Genomic DNA, 24,687 nt, shown 5'->3' with positions numbered 1-24,687 from the left:
AGCATCCACTTGCCTGCCATTTCAGCTTTTGTGATTTCTCTATGATCCTTACAAACCTCGTTTCAGAGACACCAGGTTTGTCTTCGTTAGTGCGTCTGCCACAGACACAGCCGCTGAGCAGAACATAAAACAAATACTTGCCCCAAGGACTTCTTAAGCTCCTCTTAAGTTTCTGAACACACAGAGATTGCCACTTGTCTGGGTATTTCAGAGACCAGAGAGGGCTAAGCCATAACTGTTTAGTTTTTCGTTTTGCTTGCAGCTCTCAGAATGTGGAAAATAAAGGGATGTTGTACCGTAGCTGCAAAACTATAACATATCTTAAATGCTTACATTTCACAAATTGTCATCCAATAAAGGAACACAATTTTAATATCACACGACGAACGCCCTCTTTCAGTCTGGTCAGAGGAACTCAAGGACCACACGTAGAAACATGTGGCAACAACATCGGACTCTCAGCTTGAAGCCTTGATGAGTGTGAGGCCCTCCTGACCCCATCTGGAGATTCGTCTGGCCACATCCAAATGCGGCTCTCTGGAGCCTGCACTGTTAATTCACTTGAGACACGTGTCCATCTCCTCGGTCAGATGTCTTGACTTCTTTTTTGCCTGGAGCCAGGACCCACAGGAAGTGCTCAACAAAACCACAGAGGTGAGGTGCCTCTGCGTCTCCTGGGGGCAAACCAGGCTCCAGGGACTAAAGGGAAAAGACAGGAGTTGCTATTGCTGCATGGAACTGCGCCCCGACACTGAATCTCACTTGATTTGACTCCTCACTCCTCCCAGTTATGGAGGTCACTGGATATCCCAGATTTCCAAGAGGAGTCAGGGGAAGGCAGGCTGCAGGGCTGTTTTCTACAAGAGATGCATTTAGGTTAGGCCCCTGACTTCTCCGTGCAGAGGTGGTGAGCAGAGAGGAGGTTGATGAGGCCAGAGTGTGGGCTTTGGAAGGAGCACCAGTGAGAAGGGTGATCACACAGCCAGGAAGCCACAGGGCATTAGCACACAGCACCGTGTGACATTCCTCAGTGCAATCTGACACACCATGTGGCCAACACCTTCACTGGAGGTGTAGGAATTTATGTGTGGCAGAATTTTTCATTGGCAACTGTGCACCAGGCAGAGTCTGGGTTTTTGGACATGGACATTTCACAGCATAGCAAAGCCTGCATAAGGGTGTGGGGCTCTCAGATATCCAGAGGAAAGGTTTCAACCACATTGGGGTTCAGAGTAAGTTTATCCAGATTTCTGAGGGGCAGAGGGCATTACCCAACATCTAGATTCTCTGAATCACACATTCCGTCTTCCTTTAATAACATGTGTTCCCCTTCTCTCCATCTTCTCTACTTTCTGTTCTTTTCTCCCTTTTCCTACCAACTACCCTTAAATCCAGTGAATCTGGGGCTGGTAGGGAATGGGTCCATTGGTCAGCTCAGTAAGAGAATCTGGCCAATCTCCATTTTCCTGGAAGTCTACACAGTCCTGGCCCCAGAGAATGACAACCAGAGGACCCACAAGGCTGGTACAGCAGGGAGGACCATTGGTTACTCTCATCCCCATAGGCCCGCCCGCTGGCTTAAGAATAGTAGAACCTCCCTAAATGGACATCTTCAACTCAACACCTGTACTCGCCTTTCCTCCATGCTGGGGTAGGGGCCAGGGGAACTCATCCCACGGAAGGAACTATGGCCCCAGTCATCTGACATTAGCAAATGTTGATTGAGCTTCTGCTCTATGCTATATACCAGGCAGGCACACAGTAAAAGCTTCTTGAATTAGTAAATGACTGAATGAAACACCATCCTCTCCTGGTGAGTTAAGGGATGTGGAAGTGTTTTCTAAATCTTACTCTATGTATTCTCCTTTGATTTCAATTGATCTTTACCACAAATCTTTAAAAGGGCATTATTGGGCACCTGGGTGGTTCAGTTGGTTAAGCCTCCTACTTTGTCTCAGGTCATGATCTCGCAGTCCGTGAGTTCAGGCCCCACATCGGACTCTGTGCTGACAGCTCAGAGCCTGGAGCCTGCTTTAGATTCTGTGTCTCCCTCTCTCTCTGCTCTTCCCCCATGCTCGCTCTCTCTCTCTCTCTCTCTCTCTCTCTCTGTCTCTCTCTCAAAAATAAACATAAAAAAAATGTTTTAAGTAATAAAAATAAAAGGTCATTGTTACAAACAAAAGAGCAAACTGGGGTGTCTGGGTGGCTCAGGCCGTTAAGCGTCCAACTTAGGCCCAGTTCATGATCTCGCGATTCGTGGGTTCAAGCCCTGCATCAGGCTCTGTGCTGACAACCTGGAGCCTGAAGCCTGCTTCGGATTCTGCATCTCCCTCTCTCTCTGCCCCTACCTGCTCATGCTCTCACTCTCTCTGTCTCAAAAGTAAATAAACATTAATAAATAAATAAATAAAATTTGAAAATTAAAAATAATAAAAAAGATTTAAAAAAAGAGCAAACCAAGCTTATAGCATTTTTCCTATCATGCATAAAATAGTTTAACTAGAGTTCAGACCATTTCTTTCTTCTTTAAGGCAGAGCTTGGCACAATGCTTGGCACAGAGTAACTATCAGTTAATATTGGTCAAATCAATTTAATAGCACCAATCTCACTATGTGCCTTTGTCAAATCAAATGTCTGCTCAAAGACAAACTATCACATCAGATAACTCAAGGGCTAATTCCTGCTCTGAAGGGCAAAAAGAATATATTTTTCACAAAGGATTTCACAAAGTAGAACTTTCGCCAGTAGGGAAAAGCCTAGCACACCGAGATCTCTTGTAGGAACGGTTGTTTGTTTCCACTTCTAATATGCTGAGATGCCCCCATTTCATGTATCAAGGAATTCAAAAAAAGAAGAGTTTCACATGTGAGAAGCTTAGCCAACAGTGGTGCTAAAAGTCATTACACTTAAGAAGGATATTGAAGCCACAGTGGAAAAAACATTAAGGATATACAAAGTGAAGGGTCATACAAATGTTCCAGATTTCTGATAAGGAAGATCTGGGTTACTGTCTCCATGAACTCCTTTCTGTTCTGAATCAAAGCCTTTTCCCACACCACTTAATGCTCCACAAAATCTTAGTGCCATGCTTCCTACCACAAACTCTCTCTCTCACCCACATAGCAAAGGATTTTCTGCAAAGGCCACCATTCACCCAAAGACCCATACTCCTCTTCCTCAGCATCCTACTAAATCTGGAGTGGAAGACAGCATTGGGCCATTCCGGTTCTTTCCCCACAATAGAGGGACTCCACTCTGCTTTGGTACTTGGCAAATAACTCTAGATGGCCAAGTCTTTCAATCCATCCATATGCTAAGCAAAGGGCTATGCCATAACTTCTTACAAGGAATCCCTTTGGTCCAGACTTCTCCCCAGGTAAAACTCTTGGGTACCTATACCATCTGACATGTTTTGGAAATGAGGAGCAGGAAATTAAATGATACAGCATTTTCCAGTTATCTGTTGCTACATAATAAACCACACCAATTGACATACAATAATAATAACAACTGTACAATGCTCACAGATCCTATGAATCCAGAATCTGAAAAGGACTCAGAGGGCAAACTCCTCTCAGGTCCATGATATTTGGGCTTTCACCATGGATGACTCCACTAGCCAGAGGAGTCTGGAACAGTTAAGGCTAGAACAGTCGGAACAGTAGGAGTCCCCTCCACGTTGGCTTTTTCAATCTCATGTCTGGAACCTAGGCTGGGATGGTAGAAGGACCAAGAGCACCTACATGGAGCCTTCCCAGCACGGCCAGATATCCCAGGGCAGTTGGAAGTTTTACATGGAAGCTGAAGGCCCCAAGAGCAAATGTTCCCAGCAGCACAAGGAGGAAATTGCATGGATGTTTACGATCTGGTCTCTCTCTGAAGCCATCACTTCCACTATACTCTATTTTTCAAAGTTGTCACAAGCCCATTGCAAGTCAGAGGAGGAGACAAAGATATCACCTCTTGATGGGAGAAATTACAAAGAATATGCATCCATGTTTTAAAAATCAATGCAGTCCTTACTCCAACCACAAATCACATATATTCTTGGGAACATACTTGCACCCTTCCAAGGCCCCTAAGAGTTTCATCGTATCACAGCATCAGGCTCAGGTTCAAGGTTCAGAGTATCATCTTCTAAATCAGGGCCACATGCAAGTGAGGTTCTTCAAGTTCAGTGACTTGGCTACAGTTTCTCTTGATCTGAAATCTTACCAATTGTTTATCTGCACTCTTGCCCCCCAACACACCATAACGGTAGAACGGGCATGAGATAACGAATATAGACACTCTTGTTCAAAGAGGGAGACAACTAGAGGGACACAACAGTCACTGGTTTTTGGCAATTCTACAATCCATCTGAGCATGTATTGCCAGATCCCTTTCTAAGGCTCAATTCTCCTCTTGGGGAGTGATCTTCCCAAGCTCATGGCTCCCTCTGAGCCATCTTTCTCATCCATTAAAGCCACTCTTCTCTGTAGCTGAGTAGTTTCTCACCTGCCTCCTGCCATAAACTTTGGGGGAGGGGGAGGGGAAGTGGTCCAAAGGACTCTTTTCATTTTGTGTTTTCTCTTTCCCTTTCAATCAGATCCTTTAAAAACTTGGTGAGTCTCTTATGATCAATTTAAAATCTACTCCATTAGACAGAAGCTGTGTCTAAATATCTGTTCCAGATAAACCCTCCTATTTCCTGGGCTCCCTCCCTATGAGGCCACTGTGAGACGGAACCACTAAGACTCTTAGGGCCTATGAAGTGTGTCATTAATATCCTTAGGAGATTTTTGTCTATTTCAAAATGTCTATGAGGCATCATTTTAAACCATTCTGAAGTATTTCCGGGGGAAAAAAGTGGGGGGGGAGAGATTCTTAGCTTCATCTTTACCCTAAGACCACATTTTCCTGACTGCGCCCTGGATTTAATTTTTCTCCTGGGGTTCTTTGTTAGTTTGAGAACATTCTCCTGGGTGGAAAGACTGTCCAGGAGCTTTTATGTTTGCTCCAAATTCCATTCAAAATCTGAATGGTTAGTCTTTAATTCATCTGTCTCCACACATATTTGATCAGAGCTGTTAACAAGGAAGCCAAGTGGCCATTCCAACACTCTGCCTGGGATTCTCCCTAGTTGTATTATCAAGTATATTCTTGATCTCTACATTACCCCAGGTCTCAGTGCTGACCAACTTTCAACCATTACAAAACAAGCCTCCCCTTTCCTCCAGCTTCCAAACATTGTCCTCATTTCCCTTCCAGCTCTTGCAACAGCCTCCTCAAGGTCTATCAAGCCTCTGTTAACCATTCCTGCAAGGCCCTTCCAGCTCCCACCTACCATGGAATTCCAAACCAATGCTACTTGTTTTTAAGTTTTTGTTACAGTGGCACCTCACTTCCAGGGGGAGGAAAGTCATGCAAGTATTGATAGGCTATGAGTCTACGTCTTTAAGGAGAAAAAAAAAATCACACAAAAAAAGTCTGTTCTGGCTTTTTGTTTGTTGTTTTTTGTTTTATTTTGTGGTTCTATTAAACTAAACTAAGATTTCATTCTATACTACTAGAGGAACACTATAATTAGATTAGAACATTATAATGATCTATTTTTGTGTAACCAACTACTCCAAATTAGTGGTATAATACAACACTACTTTTTTATGCTCAGGATGTTCTGGGTCAGCAGTTTGGAAACGGCACCATAAGGGTTGGCCCTTCTCTAGTCCACAGTGTCCGAGTCTTAGCTGAGATGACTCATAAGACGAGGTAAGACTCAATAGCTGGAGGTTAGAAAAGCTGGATTTGGAGGATTCATTCTAAAAGAGCTTCTTCACTTCTATGACTGGAGCTTGGGCTGGAATAGTGGGAGGAAGGCAGGTTAGGCTGGGATTGTTCTAGAAAAGCTGGTTGTGGCCTCTCTAGCATGACAACCTCAGGACTGTACTCTTTCCGTAGCACCCCATGACTCCAAAAACAAGTATTCCCAACAGCCTAAAGCTTTTCATGACATTGTCTTGGAAACCACATAGCTGCACCTCCAGTATACATTACTGTCAAAGCAGGCACAGTGTGCCCAGACTGGGGAGAAACGGACACGGACCCCATCTCTCAATGACAGAAGTGTCAAAGAACTTGGGGCCATATTTTAAAATTTCCCGGGTGCCTGAGTGGCTCCGTTGGGTAAGCAGCCGAGTTTGGCTCAGGTCATGATCTCATGGTTCATGGGTTCGAGCCCTGAATCGGGCTCTGTGCTGACAGCTCAAAACCTGGAGACTGCTTCGAATTCTGTGTCTCCCTCTTTCTCTGCCTTCCCCCCCCTCGCACTCAGTCTCTCTATATCTTTCTCTCTCTCTCAAAAGTAAACATTAAAAAATTAAACTAAAATAAAATAAAATAAAATAAATACAACTTCCAACAGCATTTATTGCCAAATGTATAGTCAGCAATAAAGATGAAAAAATTGGAGGGGCGCCTGGGTGGCTCAGTTGGTTAATCATCCAGCTCTTGGTTTCAGCTCAGGTCATGATCTCACAGCTTGTGAGTTTGAGCCCCATGTCAGGGTGCAGAGCCTGTTTGGGATTCTCTCTCCCTCTCTCTCTGGCCCTCCCCCACTCACACTGTCTCTGACTCTCTCAAAATAAATAAATAAACTTAAAAAAAAGATGAAAGTGTTGGAATGAAGAGGCTACTTAGTTTATAAGTAAAAAGTTCATTATTGGCCACCTGAAGAACAAATATGGGACCAAATCCAAGGGATCGAAAGGGTTGAAATAAATCTTCATCTCACAGAGACAGAAGTCATAAAGAAACCTTAAAAGGGAATAAAATCACAAAAGAAAGATGGGTTTTCAAAAAAAAATTAAGACTACTTCTTGTCAAAAGACGTGCCATCAAAAGAGAGAAGGAAGGGAAGATTATGGAGAAAGGGAGTAGGGGGCACAGGGAGAGGAAAGTCATGCAAGTATTCATATGCTGTGAGTCTACATCTTTAAAGAGAAAAAAAATCACACACAGAAAAAGTCTGTTTTGGTTTTTTTTGTTTGGTTGGTTTTTGTTTTATTTTGTGGTTCTATGTAAGGAAGATTCACCCTATACTACTAGAGGAACAAGCAGGAAAATATTTGCTAAGATTGAGACCTTGAAAGAAACTTCCTGTCAGGAAGAGTGATGGAGAGAGGTAGGGGCATCTTCTCAGGTCAGGCAGGGGTGGTGATGTACTAATAATACATCACCTCGAGTTTCAGAACCTGGGTCCTAATCCTGGCTGCATCCTGATATACATGAGGACACTAGAGCCTGGAAAGAAGTGATTCACGTTAGGTGATCCCAGGAATCAAATTTCTCAAACTAAGGGCCTATGAACAATCAATATTCCTTGAGTATATAGTGGCATTCCACTACTAAAATCAAACAATGATTTCCTGGTCACATAAGATTTAGTTAATGTATGATATTTTCTCAATTTAAAAGCTTTATTCCATAAATTTCTCTTAAGCCATGGGTGTATATTTTACTACTTTGCGATATCTGATTTATTAGACTCAGTATATCACAAAGAATATATTGCATGATGTCCCAAAAAGCACCATGAATTCCAGATACCTCATTGCTGGGCCAAGCTTAAGAATGATCTCAGCACTGATACCGTAGATCTGAAATTCTATTATTATTCCAGAAGCGTGACCTGGCATGGCATCTCATAAACTGGCACCAGCAAGAGAATAATAGATAGAAAAGATACTCTAGGTGAAAGCAGGGGACTGGCTTGGATGAGCTGGGGGAGGATTTTAGGTATCTGCTTTGGATAAAGTTACCTATTTAGTACTTCTAATTGTCAGCTCCCATTATCCTGTATCTCAGAACCATACACATGTATAATCTCCATTTGGGCTTCTGTAATAAAAATTCCATAGACTAGGTGGCTTAAAAACACTTATTTCTTATAGTTCTGTCTGCTGGGAAGTCCATGATCAAGACTCTGGACGTGATCGGGGCACCTGGGTGGCGCAGTCGGTTAAGCGTCCGACTTCAGCCAGGTCACGATCTCGCGGTCCGTGGGTTCGAGCCCCGCATCGGGCTCTGGGCTGATGGCTCAGAGCCTGGAGCCTGTTTCCGATTCTGTGTCTCCCTCTCTCTCTGCCCCTCCCCCGTTCATGCTCTGTCTCTCTCTGTCCCAAAAATAAATAAAAACGTTGAGAAAAAAAAATTAAAAAAAAAAAAGACTCTGGACGTGATCTAGTGAGGGCCTACTTCCTGGTTCATAGATGACTGTGTTCTCACGGTGCAGGAGAACCCTCTGAGGTCTCTATTATAAGGCCACTAATCTCATTCATGAGAGCTTCATCCTCATGACCTAATCACCTCTCAAAGGCCACACCTTCTAATACCATCACATTAGGGGTTAGGGTTTCAGCTATGAATTTTGGAGGGCCCCAAACATTCAGTCTATAACATATACCTATAATGGCTAATTTCACACTTTGAACCAAAATGCTAGCAATTTTCCTATTAGCAGACAGAATATTGGGAGATAATTCACCCTGGGTCTGTGGGTCTCTCACATTTCTAAACATCTTATGAATCTGACCCTCTTCATATGGCATGGTTGGAACTGGGATTCAGAAAACTGGCATAAATGCTAATACTTAGACTACTGTCTTTGCTGTGAGTAATAAACTATTCTTTGTTTCTGATCCAGGAGTCTCCTATCTTCTGCCAGCCTCCATGAAACTATAGCAGGCTTACTTGTTATCTTGCAAAAACAGTGAAATTTCAGACCCTTCACAGCCTTTAACACAGAATGCTCAGTGACAGAGCTTGCTGCCAAGGAAAAATTCTTCGCTGAACATTCGGTGCCAAAGCGTCTACTTTCTTATCAATATTCTCTATATTTCTGTTTAGGGCCTTAGCTATGAAAAGGTATTGAGCAATTCTTCCACCTCAAGAAAGATAGGAGGCACGTGCAAAGTGATGTTCACTGCAGCACCGTTTATAAATTTAAAATTTTAGAAACAGGTGAGCTTCCCAGGGTGCCTCGGTGGCTCATTCGGTTAAGTATCCAAATCTTGACTTCAGTTCAAGTCATGATCTCATGGTTTGTGGGATCGAGTCCCTCATCGGGCTCCCTGCCGACAGTACAGAGCCTGCTCGGGATTGTCTCTCTTCCTCCTCTCTCTCTGCCCATCGCTTTGCTCGTGCATTCACTCACTCACTCTCTCTCTCAAAATAAATAAATAACCTTAAAAAAAAAAAAAAAAAGAAACAGATGAACCTACCAATAACGAGATGTTAGTAAAATTGTGGTCCAGCCATGTAATAAAGGCTTTGCATCAAACTATCTGTAACCATAGATGTGTGCCTGTTTATATAGTATAACACTCAATATGTCATGTGGTAAAAAGCAGGTTATGAAATAGAAGTGGTCCCATTTTAGTACCAGGAAGCATGTCTTTATACAGAAAAAGAATCCCAGAATGAGATGCACAAAGATATTAATGGCAGATATTCTGGATGGGGGAATTTCAGAGCTTTTTATCTCCCTTTTGCCTCACTCATATTTTTCTTATTTTTTGCAATGAACATGTAGTTCGTATTGTTCAGAGATGGAGAAAAATAACCTGATCAATAGCTCTCTTCCCTCAACACCTTTTTCAAAAGTATTTAAAGTCCAGAGTGAATGGCGCTAGCACCAACACAAGCAGCAGCAGCAAGGAGACCGCTGGGGGTAAACACTAGGAGCCCGGGCCCTCAGGAAGGGGCTCTGCAGTCTGAGCAGAAGCACAAAGCTCTCCAGACATGATCTGCCGGGTCTTTTCCGGTTTTTGACGGCTTGATCTCTCACCAGCCAGGCTGTTTTTGTGAGAAGACCCATGTACTATCTTTCTCCAGCTTTATCGCTATCACACTTCAAGATTGCCAGGATTTTAATGTGCTCAAGGAGCAGATCTATAGATATATCAAGCAATAGCCCCACTCCCCACCCTCCTTACCTTCAGCAAACTAGCTGTACTATCATGAGTCCAAAGCCAGCTCTCTGCTCACTGACTTCTCTAACGCATGAAGATTATTGTCAGTAGGTTGTTGCCTGACTCAAAATATGAAATTCATTTCTATTCTGGTCAAAAGTCTCCAAATTGCCTCTCTACTATGACTGATTCCTAGCTGATTCAACAATCTGGATCTCCCAAATCAGCAGTATGTAGGATCTTTGGTAGCACGGCCCCTGACCCTGAAGTACAAGATATACTAAATTTTGAGCCCTAACACACTTGGGGTTAAATTCTGATGCTGTTATTTACTGGCTATTGGTCCTTGGTAAATCAGTGAACTCGTTGACTTCCTTCTCTGTAAAATGGGTATTATAACACTCCCTACTTCACAAATAAATGGGGTACTATGAACACAGTTGCCCAAAGACCAAGAAAGTCCTAGATGTACCCTTAGGGACATTTCAAGCACTTTATAAGACCTAAGCACGTTCACTTCTAAAGGACACACCCCAACATGCCATCAAAACTAGTAAATTACAGTTACATCCTATAATAAACATAAATATACATGTGAATATAAATAAGCATTTGCCATAAAAATATTTTGAAGATTTTTACAATTTTGCCTTTGAAACCCAGTTACGAGTCATTTATCATTGACTATGGCTTTTTAACGATTGCCATGTATATTTAGAAGAAAAAAAATCTAGCCCACAAATCATCCTCAAATGCAGTGAAAATCTTATAAATACTGAACTTAATAATGAATACAGCTGGCGTGTTATGTTTGGTAGACAACTTTGATTTTGCAATTGTCTATTCTTAATATGGAGCCAGCATAATTTTTTCCAATCTCAAACATTTGTCAGCCCCAGAAAAGCTTTTAGGCCCCAGACAGCGAGTCTAGAATGCCCAATAGATAAATGACTCCATGTCCCCAAGAGGATCCCAGAAGTATGGTAGAGCAGTGGTCCATCAGCAATACAATGCATACTCTTAGGCCCCGCCCTACACCAGTGAACTCAAATTTCTGAAATCTACATTTTTAATAAGCTCTCCAGGGGATTATTTGCCTACCAACATTTGGGAACCAGTGATCTGAACCCATGTACAGGGAAGGTAAGAAAAGCCAAAAGAAGATGGGTATCTTGGCTGCCAGCGGAGCCCCACTTAACAACCTCTGGGCAGGCAGCCGGCAGGGCAGAGCAACCTCAAGTTAAGGGAAAACAGCAGCATATGCACCTCGATGGAAAGTGAATTCCATTTTTATAGAAATAGCATAAGCGAACAGTACGCTGCATTCAGCCCCCAGATGTTGAGTCGAGTTCCTTTTTTCAACTAGGAATGAATAATTTATAATCCCATTGTGTTAAATCCAAAATAATAAGCCTGTCTGTTGAAGCAGTGCTGAAGTCCACACTTTGAGGACATACTCATAAATCCTTGAGCACTTTTCTAACTAGCTGAAAAAAATTTATGAAGTGGCTTTGGAGAACCTCTGAGCTGGGGTTCTGCAACAGTGGCATCTGGAGCATGTCTGCAAGAGAATCACCTTGCACTTGTTAAATATAGATTCCCGGATCCCACCCCAGACTGTGCAAACTAAAATGTTAGCAGGTAAAGCCCAGAAAACTTCATTTTTTTTTAAGCTTATTTATTTTTTTGAGAGAGAGACAGAGAAAGAGTGCAAGCAGGGGAGGGGCAGAAAGAGGGAGGACAGGATCCAAAGTGGGCTCCACGCCGACAGCAGAGAGCCAGACACGGGGCTGAAACTCACAAACCATGAGCTCATGACCTGAGCGGAAGTCAGATGCTTAACTGACTGAGCCACCCAGACACTCCAGAAAACTTCGTTTTCATTAAGGGCCCTAAGTGACTCTTCTGACAGCTTTGCCTTCTGGGCCCAGATTTGAGCTGACCCCTGAGGGCCGATTTCCACCCTGACTTGATTCCCTTTTCTGGGTATTGCTGAGGCCTCCACCAAGAGGTCAAACCTATTCCCAGGGTTGCAAATAAAACTTCTCCTTTCCCGGAAAACACTAAAGGTGTAAAAAAAAAAAAATAAAAAGCCAGCAAATCTCCAAGAGACCAGAAAAATGACCAACTATCCTCTAGAGAATCCCTCTCTGTCTCCAGGAGCCACTTCCCAGCCTTTCCAAAGACAGAGGCCACGTCGTGGACTGCCTGATGCATGCAGAGGTTGCATGGGAGGTGGGGAGGCTGGAGCAGGGCAAGAGACACACTAGCCCCCAGCCTTCTTCTTTCTGACCTATCCTTTTGGCCTAGAAACAGCCTAGGTTTGGGCTGGGGGTGACTAGCCACACCTAGTCTGGGGTGACTGGCCACAAAGCTACCCCAAGGGCTGTGCCTTCTCAAGAGGGGGCTAAGTGGACCCAGACAAGTGATCTATTTTTCAAGAGTAGCTGCCAAAATCTCAGGTTTGGTACCATGGGAGCAAAAAACAACTGGTTCTTGCAGAAGAGTATTTTACTGCACATTCTAGAAGGCATTCTTTGGGACCCTTACTGTTGCCTTCAGTCTTTAGGGCTACGCCTTTTGACTCAGGGATGTAGATGCAGGTAGGGAAGGTGTAGAGAGAGAACAGAGAAGAGCCAGTATGGCAGTTATTAGCAACAAGGACAAAGTCTCACTATATAAGTAATTTCTTTTAAGAATGTCCTCCTAAAGAGGAAGGGAATCAAAGACGTCTTTAAAATGGCAGTACTTCCCCACAAGCCCATTTGCATGTATAGAAAACTGACCACTCCACCCTGCAGTCAAGTGAAATCAAGTTACTTAGTCTTTTGATAGAAACATGGATATAGATAAATATTTCCCTATTATTAAAAAAAATAAATAGTGCAAGCAGAGTAGCAAAGAGTAAGGGGCCCTTGGCTCAGTGCTGAGGAGCGGTGGGGGCCTGGGGCTAGCAGGAGGGTACAGGTCCTGACTAGGAAGGGGGAAGCTCCCTCCATGTCTGTGGGCTATTGGCATACAGGAATATGGACTGGGCCTCGCCAGATCTTCCCAAATTGCAGAAGATGTTAAGTACTCAGATTTTCAAGTGACTTCTCCCAATTCTTAATTATCATCTCTACTATATTTTTTAAACACTGTAAATAAAATAAGTGTGTCCCCTGCAATCTGCCCTAAAGACTAGGGACTGAAATAGTAGGTCCCATGTTCTCTGCAGAACTTAGAGATTAAAGGAACAAGGGACTGTCCCTGTCCAACTCCCTCAAGATCCATCCTAGGACCAAGGACTCTGTCCTGTCTGAAGTACCAAAGCCAGTGTTGGTTTTGAGCCATTTGTGGACATGGGGGATTAGAGCTCAAGCAGTTAATGCCCAGCCTCCTGCAGCCGATCCCAGAGGTGAGCTCCTTTCACCTCCGGCCAGGTGAGCTATAATCACCCAGGACAATGCCCACAGTGTCTGTTTTCATTCTTCCTTGTCTCAGTGAAATCCTAATCACTCTTTAGGACCCAGCTCATATGTCATCTTCCCTGGGATATCTTGCCCGATGCTTCCCATTGAACTTAGTCCCTGACACCCTCCCTCTTTTGTGTCCTACAACAGCCCAGATAGATCCACCAGCTAGGGAGCAAGGGGACAGAAGCTACAATATGCTGGGAACCCCATGAGGGCTGGGGTGGAGGTCGGGACGGGGACCACCATTACTAAACAATTATCATGGTGTTTGCAGCCATTGTCTTATTTGCGTCTCATGTGCTCTGAGGTGGGTAGGCTTTCTACAGAGAAGAAAAAGTGATGCTAAGAAAGCTTAAGTAACTTGTCTGAGGTCACACAGGTGGAAGAGACAGCTGAACTCTGGCTCACCCAGAGCCTGTATTTTTCATGCTCCAGCTCAGTGCCACAAGTATTTGTAATTCAAGAAACAACAACAAGGAAGTTCTATTCCTTTCAAGACTGGTTTAGAAAATGAAGTGTAAATTTCTGCAGAGACTGAGCATGTGGGTACCCTACATTGAAACTCTAGATAAACAGACATATCAACACTGAACAACCATCATGATATCTTGTCAATGAGGAAAAGGAGGGTACAGAGGAGCGGGTACAGTGCATTGCCCTTTGTAAGTCAAGGATCTGTAGGTTTAAGTTAGGTTCCCCCAAGAGCAGAGCCCAAAGCCAGGATTTGGGAACAAGGAGTTTATTTGGAAAGAAATTCCAGGAAGCCCCATAAGAGGAGAGGAGAAATGAGTGAGGGAAGTGAATAAAGCTAATGAAGGGTGTGTTTGTGAGCAGGTTTCCAGTCTGGGCAGCAGAGACTGGATCCGCGTGGGGACCTCTGGGAGACATGTGAACACATGTCAGCAGCCAGGAGAAAGCTTTAAGTTTTGTTTCTAAGAGTAGGAGAGGGGAAGGAGAAGATGTGGTCGGGGCAAGAAGGAGGAAAAGAGGGAAGGGGAGGAAGACGGAAGGAGAGAGGAGAAAGAGGAGAAGGGGACCCTCCTGGCTCCCTGGGCACACACACCCTAGAGACCATTCCCAACCAAACACTCATTTTAGGAAATCCAGGGCTCCAGCCATTTGAGGCTATACTCACTTCTGAAAGAGAAACTCCCCACAACAGACACAAATGCTTGTATATTTCAGTTAAGGGAAGCTCATGTCTACTGTTCATACCATCTCCAGCTCTGGGGTGTCTGCCCCCCAGACTCCAGGGGCCATCCAGGGGGACAGGTTCAAGTTCCCACAGCAAGTTAGTGCCGAAGTCAAGGTCAAAAGGCACTAGAAATCAGTACCATTGACAGTAGAGAAGCTTCATCTTAGCAGCTTCGATACTAACATCATTCCTGGCCTCCTTTCTTAGCTATTCCTAATAGCCTGCTTAAAAAGCAACAACATCAAGCCAGTATAATGCTGAGGATAACTTTGCCTAAATTATGTTTGTGCTTGTTTATTTTTAAGGAATATCTGTAATAATGCAGTATTATAAGCCATTGCTCATCTGTTCCCCTGCGTGGGCTTATCTCTTTCTTCTCTCTTAACGTGGCTGAACAGTCAAATCCTTTACAAATTGATCATTTCCTTCTTTCCTTTGTAATATCTCAGTTCATTTACGAAAACATGAATTCACTGTATCTGCTTTGGTTACTTTGATCCGCCCTTTGGGGAATCCCAGGTAATATGGTTATGGTTTTTAATGGGCAGGAAGAATCTAGAGAGTAAAAACAAACCAGAGGATAAAGGAACTGTAGGGAGACTTCAGCACCCCCATAAGATATCTCCATTGTATCTGGGACCTCTTTTCATTCACTACTGCACACTGGTACCTAGAATAATTCCTGGCACATCGTAGACCTTCACTCAATATTTGGTGCAGGAATAATCTTCATCAGCAGCATGCCCTGCCCCCAAATAAACTTGAAGTCCAAGTAAAAAAGATTAAGTTTGCTCCGCAGACACAGGGTGGGGACAAGATCCCTGGAACCCAACACCCTTCCCACTTCCAATCAGACCACTCTCCCTCCTACTGAGTCACACACACATGCCCACACCTGTCCCAGACAACCTTCCATCCCCATTCACACACTCCACCCTCCAGCAGGGCATCCAACATGAAAAGAGCAAATGGAAGTTTTTGAAATGTCTGGGATGTTGGATTCCTAGAGCTAGACGTTCCCTCCTAGACCTGTCTTCTGTTGCAAGATCAAAAGTCTTGCACCAGCATAACCTAGAGCCTGACGTAGCATTAGGCAAGAGAAGGTATGACACCAAGTATTTGCAGATTCCAAAAGTTCAACATTTGCAGAAAATTCTAGATCTAAAACTCTTTTTTAAAAAAATCATCAGTTTAGATTAACAATTAAGTTTCTGGGGTGACTGGACACTTGTGACCATGGTCTTTCATACCTTAAAAAATTCTGAGCCAACTGCCCCCAAGACTCTAGAGGCCGTATATGGGCAAACTGCTTGTTCTGGTTCCCACGGCAAAGACAATGACAGAATCAAGACCAGAAGGCACTGACTAGAGAGGAAGCTAAATTGGCTCTGAAACAGTACCTTGCTTCTCCAGTAATCAGGTTCCATACAGGGCTGAACTGCTCAGGAGAGGTGGAAGTTTGGCTACAATTTTACTGCATACACTACTGTTTGTTTGTTCGTTTTATCAGTGCTGCAAGTCTCCAGAGAGCAGGGGCCACATCTTCCCTGTTGCTGTATTCCCAGGATCCCACTCAGTGTCTGGCATATAGTAGACACTCAATAAACAGGCATGAATTGAGCAAAATCTACCTAAATCAAGAAAGGAAAGCAGTTGAGGGCCTTTTAGGTACCAGACCAACTAATGTGATTTTTTTTTTGTTATTTCAGCCAACCTTTGTATCACCCATAGGGTAAATATCATCCCCCTTTGGCAGATGAGAAAACAGAGATTCGACAGAATTGACACGTTGCAGAGGCAGGACTCAAACCCAGATCTGAGTTGACAGCGAAAACGCTTCTCTTGCAAATATTCACTGTCGGTTTTAAATATTCCGATCCCATGGAGCATTGCATCCTCCAAGGCGCTCCTGGCTCTAAATGCATTTGGGGCACTATGTAATTTGGAACATTAGATAATTAGATGCTGTGGTGGTTCATCAAAACGTGAGGGCACCTGGCCCAAAGAGGGATGATGGAAATAGTGTTTTTGCTGGCGCTAGTTTGGGTGATAGATGGGCAGTTCACCCAGCGGGACCAGGGCTGGGAGAGAGCTTTCGTGCACACTTGCATTTTGAATAAGGATCTGAGCGCGATGCTGGACATCCCTCCACATGAATTATGGGTGAGGAGAGAAACACAACGAAGCAATTTGCCTCCGTAACTAATTCCTCTTGTCTGTAGCACTGAAAGAGCAATACTTTAGCAGCCAGTGAGTTGGATAATTGGAAATAAGGGCAACTCTCTGAGCGGGCCGAGGAAGGCTGAGGAAGGCTGGTTTTTATCAACCTTGGAGCTATCTTTTATAATCAGTGTCTATGTGCAAAAAATAAAATAAATAAATGCAGAGGAAAAATAAGCAAGCCTTCCTCATCCACCAATACAGACAAATCTTTTTTTTTTTTTTTTTAATACTATCTTGAAACTCCACTAAATAGCAGTGAAACTCAACTTCTTGGCTTTGGCAGGAATCTTGGAGGTAGGTTATTGAACTAACACTTCTGCAGATTGAGCAGAATTTTGCCAGAATCAATGTTCTTTCCAATATAGACAGAGAGGCGACAAGGCCAAGGCTTCTCTGTAAGGATTTTTGTCTTCTGATTGCTAAGCAAGATTCAAGCTCCTCTTTGCTTTTGCAGTCACTTGCTGACTGGAAATCCTGGATGATTTGTGCCGCATACACACAGCGATTCAAAAACGTGTACACACACACACAAACACATATATACACCTGGCACACTCAGCCCCCTCCTCCACATGCTATCCCATATTTTTATGCCATCCAACAATTTGCACCCCAAACCTAACCAACATCCAACCCACCATTTAATAAGCGTTGTGGAGTCCCACAATAAGGATCTGCATTTATATCCATGACAATTTCCCATTCCCCATCAAGTCATTTCTGATTTCTGTGGGCACAGATTTATAAGTGTAAAAGCCATGGGCAAAATTATAGACTGGGGTCTTCCCTTGGGTAAATAATGAAGGAAAACCAGTCCTGGGGCAGGAGTCTTTTTCCAATTAAAGATTTTACAAATAACAAAACAATTCAGGCATAATGTTTGCTACTGCATATGATACACAAAGAAAGATGGAGAAAATTCCATTCACCAAAAAATCCCTTTGGAGTCAACACTGCATTTACTCTGAAGACATTGCTTGTGAAACTGTTTCAGGTCAAGGTAAGACTCCCAGAGCAAGCCCAAGACAGGAGGTGATGAAGAAACTACTCTGCATAAGAAAGGAGTGGGAAACTTGACTTTCTGGGAGAAATCCTGGAGAAGGGGGGAGAAAGAGAGATAGTTGATGCTGCTTGGCAATAAGGAAGGAGGGGAAAAAAGGAAGCCCCAGGTGACAGTGTAACCATGAGTAGGCTGGACACAGAAAATGTCTAATGGGGAATTTTCAACACCGACCGCCTTGCCCATTATTTTGAATAAAATATCAATATTATAACATGGCTCCCTGATCCGAAACCCTCAGTGGATTCCTGTTGCTTCCAGGATACAGAAAGCCTCAGCCTGCTCTCCAAGGCCTTCCCACTCCAGGTTGGCTCCAACTGTTCACCAACTCCTGAGCCAGTACCCCATCACTGAGGATGCTGAGGCTCCAGTCCTGGTCCAGGTCCCCCCACCTGGGGCAGTCCCTGGGAACCTCACCCTGCTCCAGTGTCTAGTGAGAGGATTATGCCAACTGACCTCCTCCTCTCCACACTCCAGGAAGGTACGTGACTTCCCACGGACCTCCACTTCCTCCAGCTTCCACTGCTCTCGCTCTCCTTCCTTGTCGCGAAATCACACTACCACTCACTCAAATGACCTTTTCCTACTTGCCCCTCCCACCTTGAGAACAACCCATCCTTTGAATGCTAGCAAGTTCACACCAACTCTAAAATCCCCAAATGCCACCTTGCACAGACGTCAGGCCCTGCTGGGACTTGCTGTGGCTCTCACTGTGCAGATTGTCAGGGTTCTGCTTTGCCACTGCTTTGTGTCATCATTCAATGCTTCATTCAATGGCCATGTCCCACTTAACTGGATCCTGAACGCTCTGAGGCCTTGAACAATTGAACTTTATTATTACTACTACTCTGGTATCACCAACACACTCTTGGGCAGTTCTGAGCACCAAATAGATACGAAATGAACAAATGAACAAAAGCAATGAATTAGCTTCTCTCTACTGAGCTCAGCTGTTTTGGCTCATATCCACAGGCTCCCTGTACGCAGAACTCTCCCTTTAACTTTCTGGAACTCCACCTGCTGGAGAAAAACATGGTTGCTTTTTCACCGAGCCTCTTTATCCCAGATCTGGGACAGCAAGAAGACCTGTTTTCAGCCCAGGGCATGTATTTATATGTGTACATGCAAAGTGAAGGAAGCAGCCCTTTCACTGACAGGCGACTGAATAAATAGCTCATTAAAGGTCAACAGTGGATTCCTGTAAAAGCTGGAGTCTGATGCCTTGCCTATTTTGAGGGTCACAGTAAACAGTGAAGGGGGTGTCTTTCTTCCATCCCTTCATTTGGGGAAGACATGTTCTGCCAGTAGAATGTAAACTCCTTAGGAATAGAAACCTTGTCTTTCTACTTCATTCACCACCATGTCCCCAGCACAGATGGGCACTTGATCTGTGGGGTGAAGGACTGAATTAATGAACAAACACAAGCACACTGAGAACCCTGGAGGACGTCCACCGCCTTCTCATTGACAGCCCCCATCAGATGGTGGCTTTCATGGGGCTTCTCTTGAGCAGCAGCTGGGGGACAGTAGATGTTGAGCACGTGGGGATGTTTAACATTTGCTTGCTCATTTCCTCATTAGCAAAATGCTACTGCTGATTCCCAGCTCACCTTGCAGGAACCAGAGGATATAAGGCAATACCTCATGTATGGTCCACACCAGGCTGTAGCCAGTATGGGCTCTGAGCTCCCAACATCCAAATACATTAAAAACAAGCCCTGGTGACCTTGCAACTCCCCTGAAGTGTCAAGTAGGGTCTCAGGAGACCTCCATGTATGGGGATGAGATACAGCTTCTCTCACACCTGGAAAAGGGTCTGAAGCACACAGCCCTTCAGGTGTAAGAAGGCCACACCCTGCCAGGCACGGTTTCTGAATGGTCTGCCCAGTGGTGGGGTTTGTTCACATGAGACACACTCACTCCTACCTGTTCCTCCTCTGCCCTGAAACACAACACCTATGGGATGGCTGGCCAGGGTGAGCAAAGTATAGACTTGGTTCTGGCCACACCCAATCAAACCCAGGACCATGATACTATAAGCTCTAGGAATCTCTGTCAGGGCAGAAAAAGCAGTCACATCCAAAGGATATAGGAGAATCTGAGTAGTAGAGCATAGTGGTTAGTTCAAGCATGGACACTGGAACCAGACTGCCTGGGTTTGAAACCCACCTCCACCCCTGATAGATATGTGACCTTAGGTAAGTCACCCAGCCTCCCTGAATTATTTTCCTCACCTGTAAAGCTCTTAGCTTTCTAGATGTTGGGCCAGGTTATGTAAAAAAGGGTAAATTTACCATACTTACCCAGGGGGGCTGGATCCTACAAAGGTTGTCATGAGAAGTAAATACAGTAATACACAGTATAATTGCCTTCATTAATCTATTACTGTGTAACAAACCACCCCAAAAGTTAGTGACTTAACACAATAGTCATTTATTTGCTCATGATTTTGCAACTTGGGCAAGGCTCAGCATGGATGGTTTGTCTTTCCTCTGCATAGTGTCAGCTGGGTGGCTCTTTTGTGCCAGAGAATCAAAGGCAGCTTCACCCACCCATCTGGCATCTAATCTGGGAAAGGCTGGAATGGCATGGGGCCACTTGACTTTCCCTCTTTCTTCATAGTCTCACTCTCCTGACTACTCAGACTCCTTTGTATGGCTTTCAAGGAAACAAAAGCAGAAGCTGCCACAGGCTGGAAACGGGCACTGCAGAAGTCCATCGCATGCTCTTGGTCAAAGCAAGTCACAAGGCCAGTCCCAATACAAAGGGAGGAGAAAGGCCCCATCCCTCTATGTAAGGAGTGGCTTGTGCATCCAAGGAGGGCTGGAATGGTGGCCACTGCATTGACAACAATCCACTAGAGCACTCACTATTCCTACATTAGCAGGAGGAGAACCCAAGTCTAGACACTTAGATGGAGTAGAGAAGTAATAATGTTCTTGACCTGAACTATCTCAAGTGACCACCAGCTAAATATAAAACACCAGGCTATATCCAAGTGATGTGCAAATCCCAGCACTATCACTTACCAGCTGTGCCATGTTGAATGAGTCACCTTGTACTTGAAATACCCCAATGTTCCCCTACTCTCGTGTGGGGTAATCACTGCATCAGGACACACATAGCAGACACCTTGCCATTCGTAGGTACTCAGCATTTCTGGATTGAATACATTCTAACATGGTCTGTTGAATGGATAAACACATGACTCAATCAACAAATCAGTGAATTGAATTAGTGAATAAATGTAGAGAAGCTCCAACAAACAGCCCCTCTCCAGGGCTGATGAACTTTATCAGAGGAACAATTTGTACCAAGGACCCTCTGGTGACCAAAGCTGAACATCTCTCAATCCCAAGACCCTTTTATTAACTATGTGACCTTGGGGAAGATAAGTGTCTTGCACATAGGTATTCAATTAATGCTGGTGAAATGTGTGAATTCTAAAATGTTTCTTGATTGTTGAATGAACAAAAAAAAAATGATGCCAACAGACATCACTATCCCTCCCCCACTGTGCAGGTGAACTCTATCCCTTAAGGTCCCTCCTTTTTGGGAATACTATTTGGTAGAAATTTCCCCTGTTCACCTCCTGCTTCTTCCCTAATATAGCAGCTGCCATACTTAGCCAGACATTGTCAGCCCCACTGGGTAAGTGCAGTTCTTACTTCATTGCAGGTATAGAACACACCCTAACTTATACTTCATTTTTGAGTATCCTTGCCCTAGCCCAGCATCCAGAAAAGCTGAAGCTCTGAGTTTTGCATGAGAGCTTTCCAGACATCCTTGGCTATGCCTCCACCCTAATAAGCACTCCCTTGGGCTGCCTCCACCAGCAGCAAGAGCAGCAACAAAAACACCAGTTAATTGCGTTCCCTAACATATATATTGTTAGTTCCCCGAGAGGCGTTCTATGAACTTGGGGCAACATCTGTCTAATGCAATCATATCTGCTACTACAACCACCACTAATAGGACTTCTACTACCAATACTAGTAATAATAACAATAGTCTTAGCTACTGTTATTATTATTATTGTTATTATTATGTATCATGTATTATGTATCAAAAATTATACTCATTTTCTTTAATCGTCTTAATAACGCTATGAAATAATCATAATTATAATCCCAAATATATAAATTAAGTCCTAAAGCTCAGAGAGGTTCGGTAATTTACCCACGTCCCACAATTTCTCAGGGGCCAGGCAAAGATCTCAGTCACATCAGGGCTCTTGGTCACATCACAGCCATTACCACACTGTTCTCATCTATTTGTCTGTCTCTCCCTTTAGTTTGGGAGTCACTTGAGGGCTGGGGCCACTTGTTCCTCATCCCTGAGGACTCAGTGTTCAGCACAAGCCTAGCACAGAGAAGGTGTCCATTGGAACATGTTAGCTGGATGAATGAGGACTCTGTGACCTGACACATGGGGCCATTCATTCAATGGCATTAACCATTTGAGGAAACATCCCACCTATCTGTCAGGCCTCATTGCTCCAGAGGAAAAGGCATTCTAAAACCTGGCCCAGAGACATAATTATCTTTTGGCTCTAGGAGATACTCAATTCATCACTCTCAGTCAACACGGGAGTTGGATTGAGTTGGGTTGACATGCAACAAAACAGATTAGATTCCCAAAAATCACCTTTACTTTTTTAAGGTTCTTTGCTTCCTCTCCTGTCTCTCCCTCTCTTTTCCCCCCTCTCCTCTGAGCACACAAGTTCCAAATAGTTAAGTTTGATGCATTGGAGTTAACAATGACTGCTTTAATTTACACCCCTTGGGCATTTCTGCCAGGAAGCACTCTAGTCCCCCTTCTTCCTTAATCTACTATTTCCACACACAACCTGATGAGGCTGGGAGAAACGTTCAGAGGAAACCCAGGCACCTCAGTGAAACTCAGCTAGCTACTCAGGACAGATCCCACAGGAGGTAGTCTGGGATGATGCCCGAACACCTAGAACGTGTCAGGTGAGCCCCTCAGTGTGCTACAGACGTTGGCACACGCCATTTCCTGTAAACCCCAGACAGGCCAGGGTGTTGTCAACCCTTTGTGTATAGGTGTGAAAGCTGAGGCCAGGGGCTCACAAATCCTAAGACGGGAGCGCTTAGACTGTACTGAAGTAGCCCACATTCCAGGCTCATCTTGTAGAGTGTGTGATGAAGAGGAGGCCATTTCTGAGTATGTGAAAGTACCGACAGGACAAGGCGCAAGTGACCAAGAGTACAACTAGGTAGTTACCTTGGGAAATTGACCTTATTCTGGCACAATTAGTCCATGTGGGGAACGATGCAATTTTTTCAATGGGAGAAATCTTCCAAGAACACTAGGTGTGACCTATGAATCACCAAGGGAGCTGGTTAAAATGCAGATCCTGGTGTCCCACCTCAGATATACTGAATCAAAACTTCTAGGGGCCTGGAAACCTGCATGGGTAACGTGCCTTTCCCACCCCACTCCAATATTCAAGTTTGAGAGCTTCTGTCCTAGAGGCAAAGTACGAGGTCCACTGCCCAGAAAGATAGCAGGCACTGGGGGAGAGTAGAGGTGCAGGGAACACCACACACCTGGCTCTATGGATGTTCTCCCAGGTCCTACAGGAGGTTCTTGAGTGATTGGCCCAGAGAAGCTTTCTCTCAACCATTTTCGGCCTCTCTCTTCAGGGAAATGGTGAGCTGAAGTTTTCTCAACGCCAGAACCACTGGCTATGTGCACCTGCCAGCTTCAGGCACATGAAGCAGAAGATCAGAATGTCCAGAAAAGTAAATTATTTGGCCTTAAGTTAGAAGTATCTTATAAACAGCATTTTTTAGGGCTAACTCATCTCTACTCATTCTGCTGGCTATGTGGTGGGGGAGCTAATAAGGAAAAGGAAAAGTGTCAATTCATGAACTATTACTCAAAGTTTCAAGGATTTACAGCCTGGTACCCTCTGCCAAGGAAGTTTCTCGGTGAGTCTCAGCATCCATGCATCAGCACAGAGTAACCTTTCATTAGATCTTCTATGGGTGCACAACTGAAATTCCAGCAAACCATGGAATAATAGCGTAAGACATTTTTTGACTCAAAAATTCATTTCTCAGGTGACTGGGTGCCCAGTCAGTTAAGCATCCAGCTTTTGTTCAGGTCACGATCTGGCATTCAGTGGGTTCAAGCTCCACGTCGGGCTCTGTACTGACAGCTCGGAGCCTGGAGCCTGCTTCAGATTCTGTGTCTCCCTCTCTCTCTGCCCCTCCCTGCTCACACTCTGTCTCTCTCAAAATATAAAATAAAATTTTTAAAACAATTCGTTTCTCTATGTAGGCCCCAATCTTCTCATTGGTAAATGTCTCCATTCCCTGCCATCCCAGCCTGCCACTAGCCCATGTGATGTTAAAGCTGGTCAGGAAGCACTTTGATCAAAAGCATTTCTCGTTCTTCCTTTGTCAGAGAGACGTTGAGGCTTGGCTTTTAAAATGTTCCCCAAGTTGAAAAAAATGTGACATGTAAGCCAGCACCCAGGGAAATGAAGCTTGCTTTAGTGAAGATTTAGCCATTTTTTTTAATTTGTGGGGAAGACAAAAAAATATATTGAATTTCATACAATTTTTATCATGTCTTACCGTGAAAAGCCACTTGCCATTTATAAGAGGAACTCTGATGGTCTCCTGGATCCCCAGGAAGAAGACAGAAGCCAAAGAGCCAAGAACAGAGCACAGGGTGTTCCCAGAGCTGCATCGACATTTCCCAGAAAAAAGGAGACTAGAGAAAATGTTTCGGAGCAAGGCACAACGTGGTGTAGAAAAGTGCAGGCCACTTCC

The sequence above is a fragment of the Leopardus geoffroyi genome, chromosome D2 (genome assembly GCF_018350155.1).
Source record: "Leopardus geoffroyi isolate Oge1 chromosome D2, O.geoffroyi_Oge1_pat1.0, whole genome shotgun sequence".
NCBI classification, from domain to species: Eukaryota; Metazoa; Chordata; class Mammalia; order Carnivora; family Felidae; genus Leopardus; species Leopardus geoffroyi.
Note: the sequence above shows the minus strand (reverse complement) of the source record.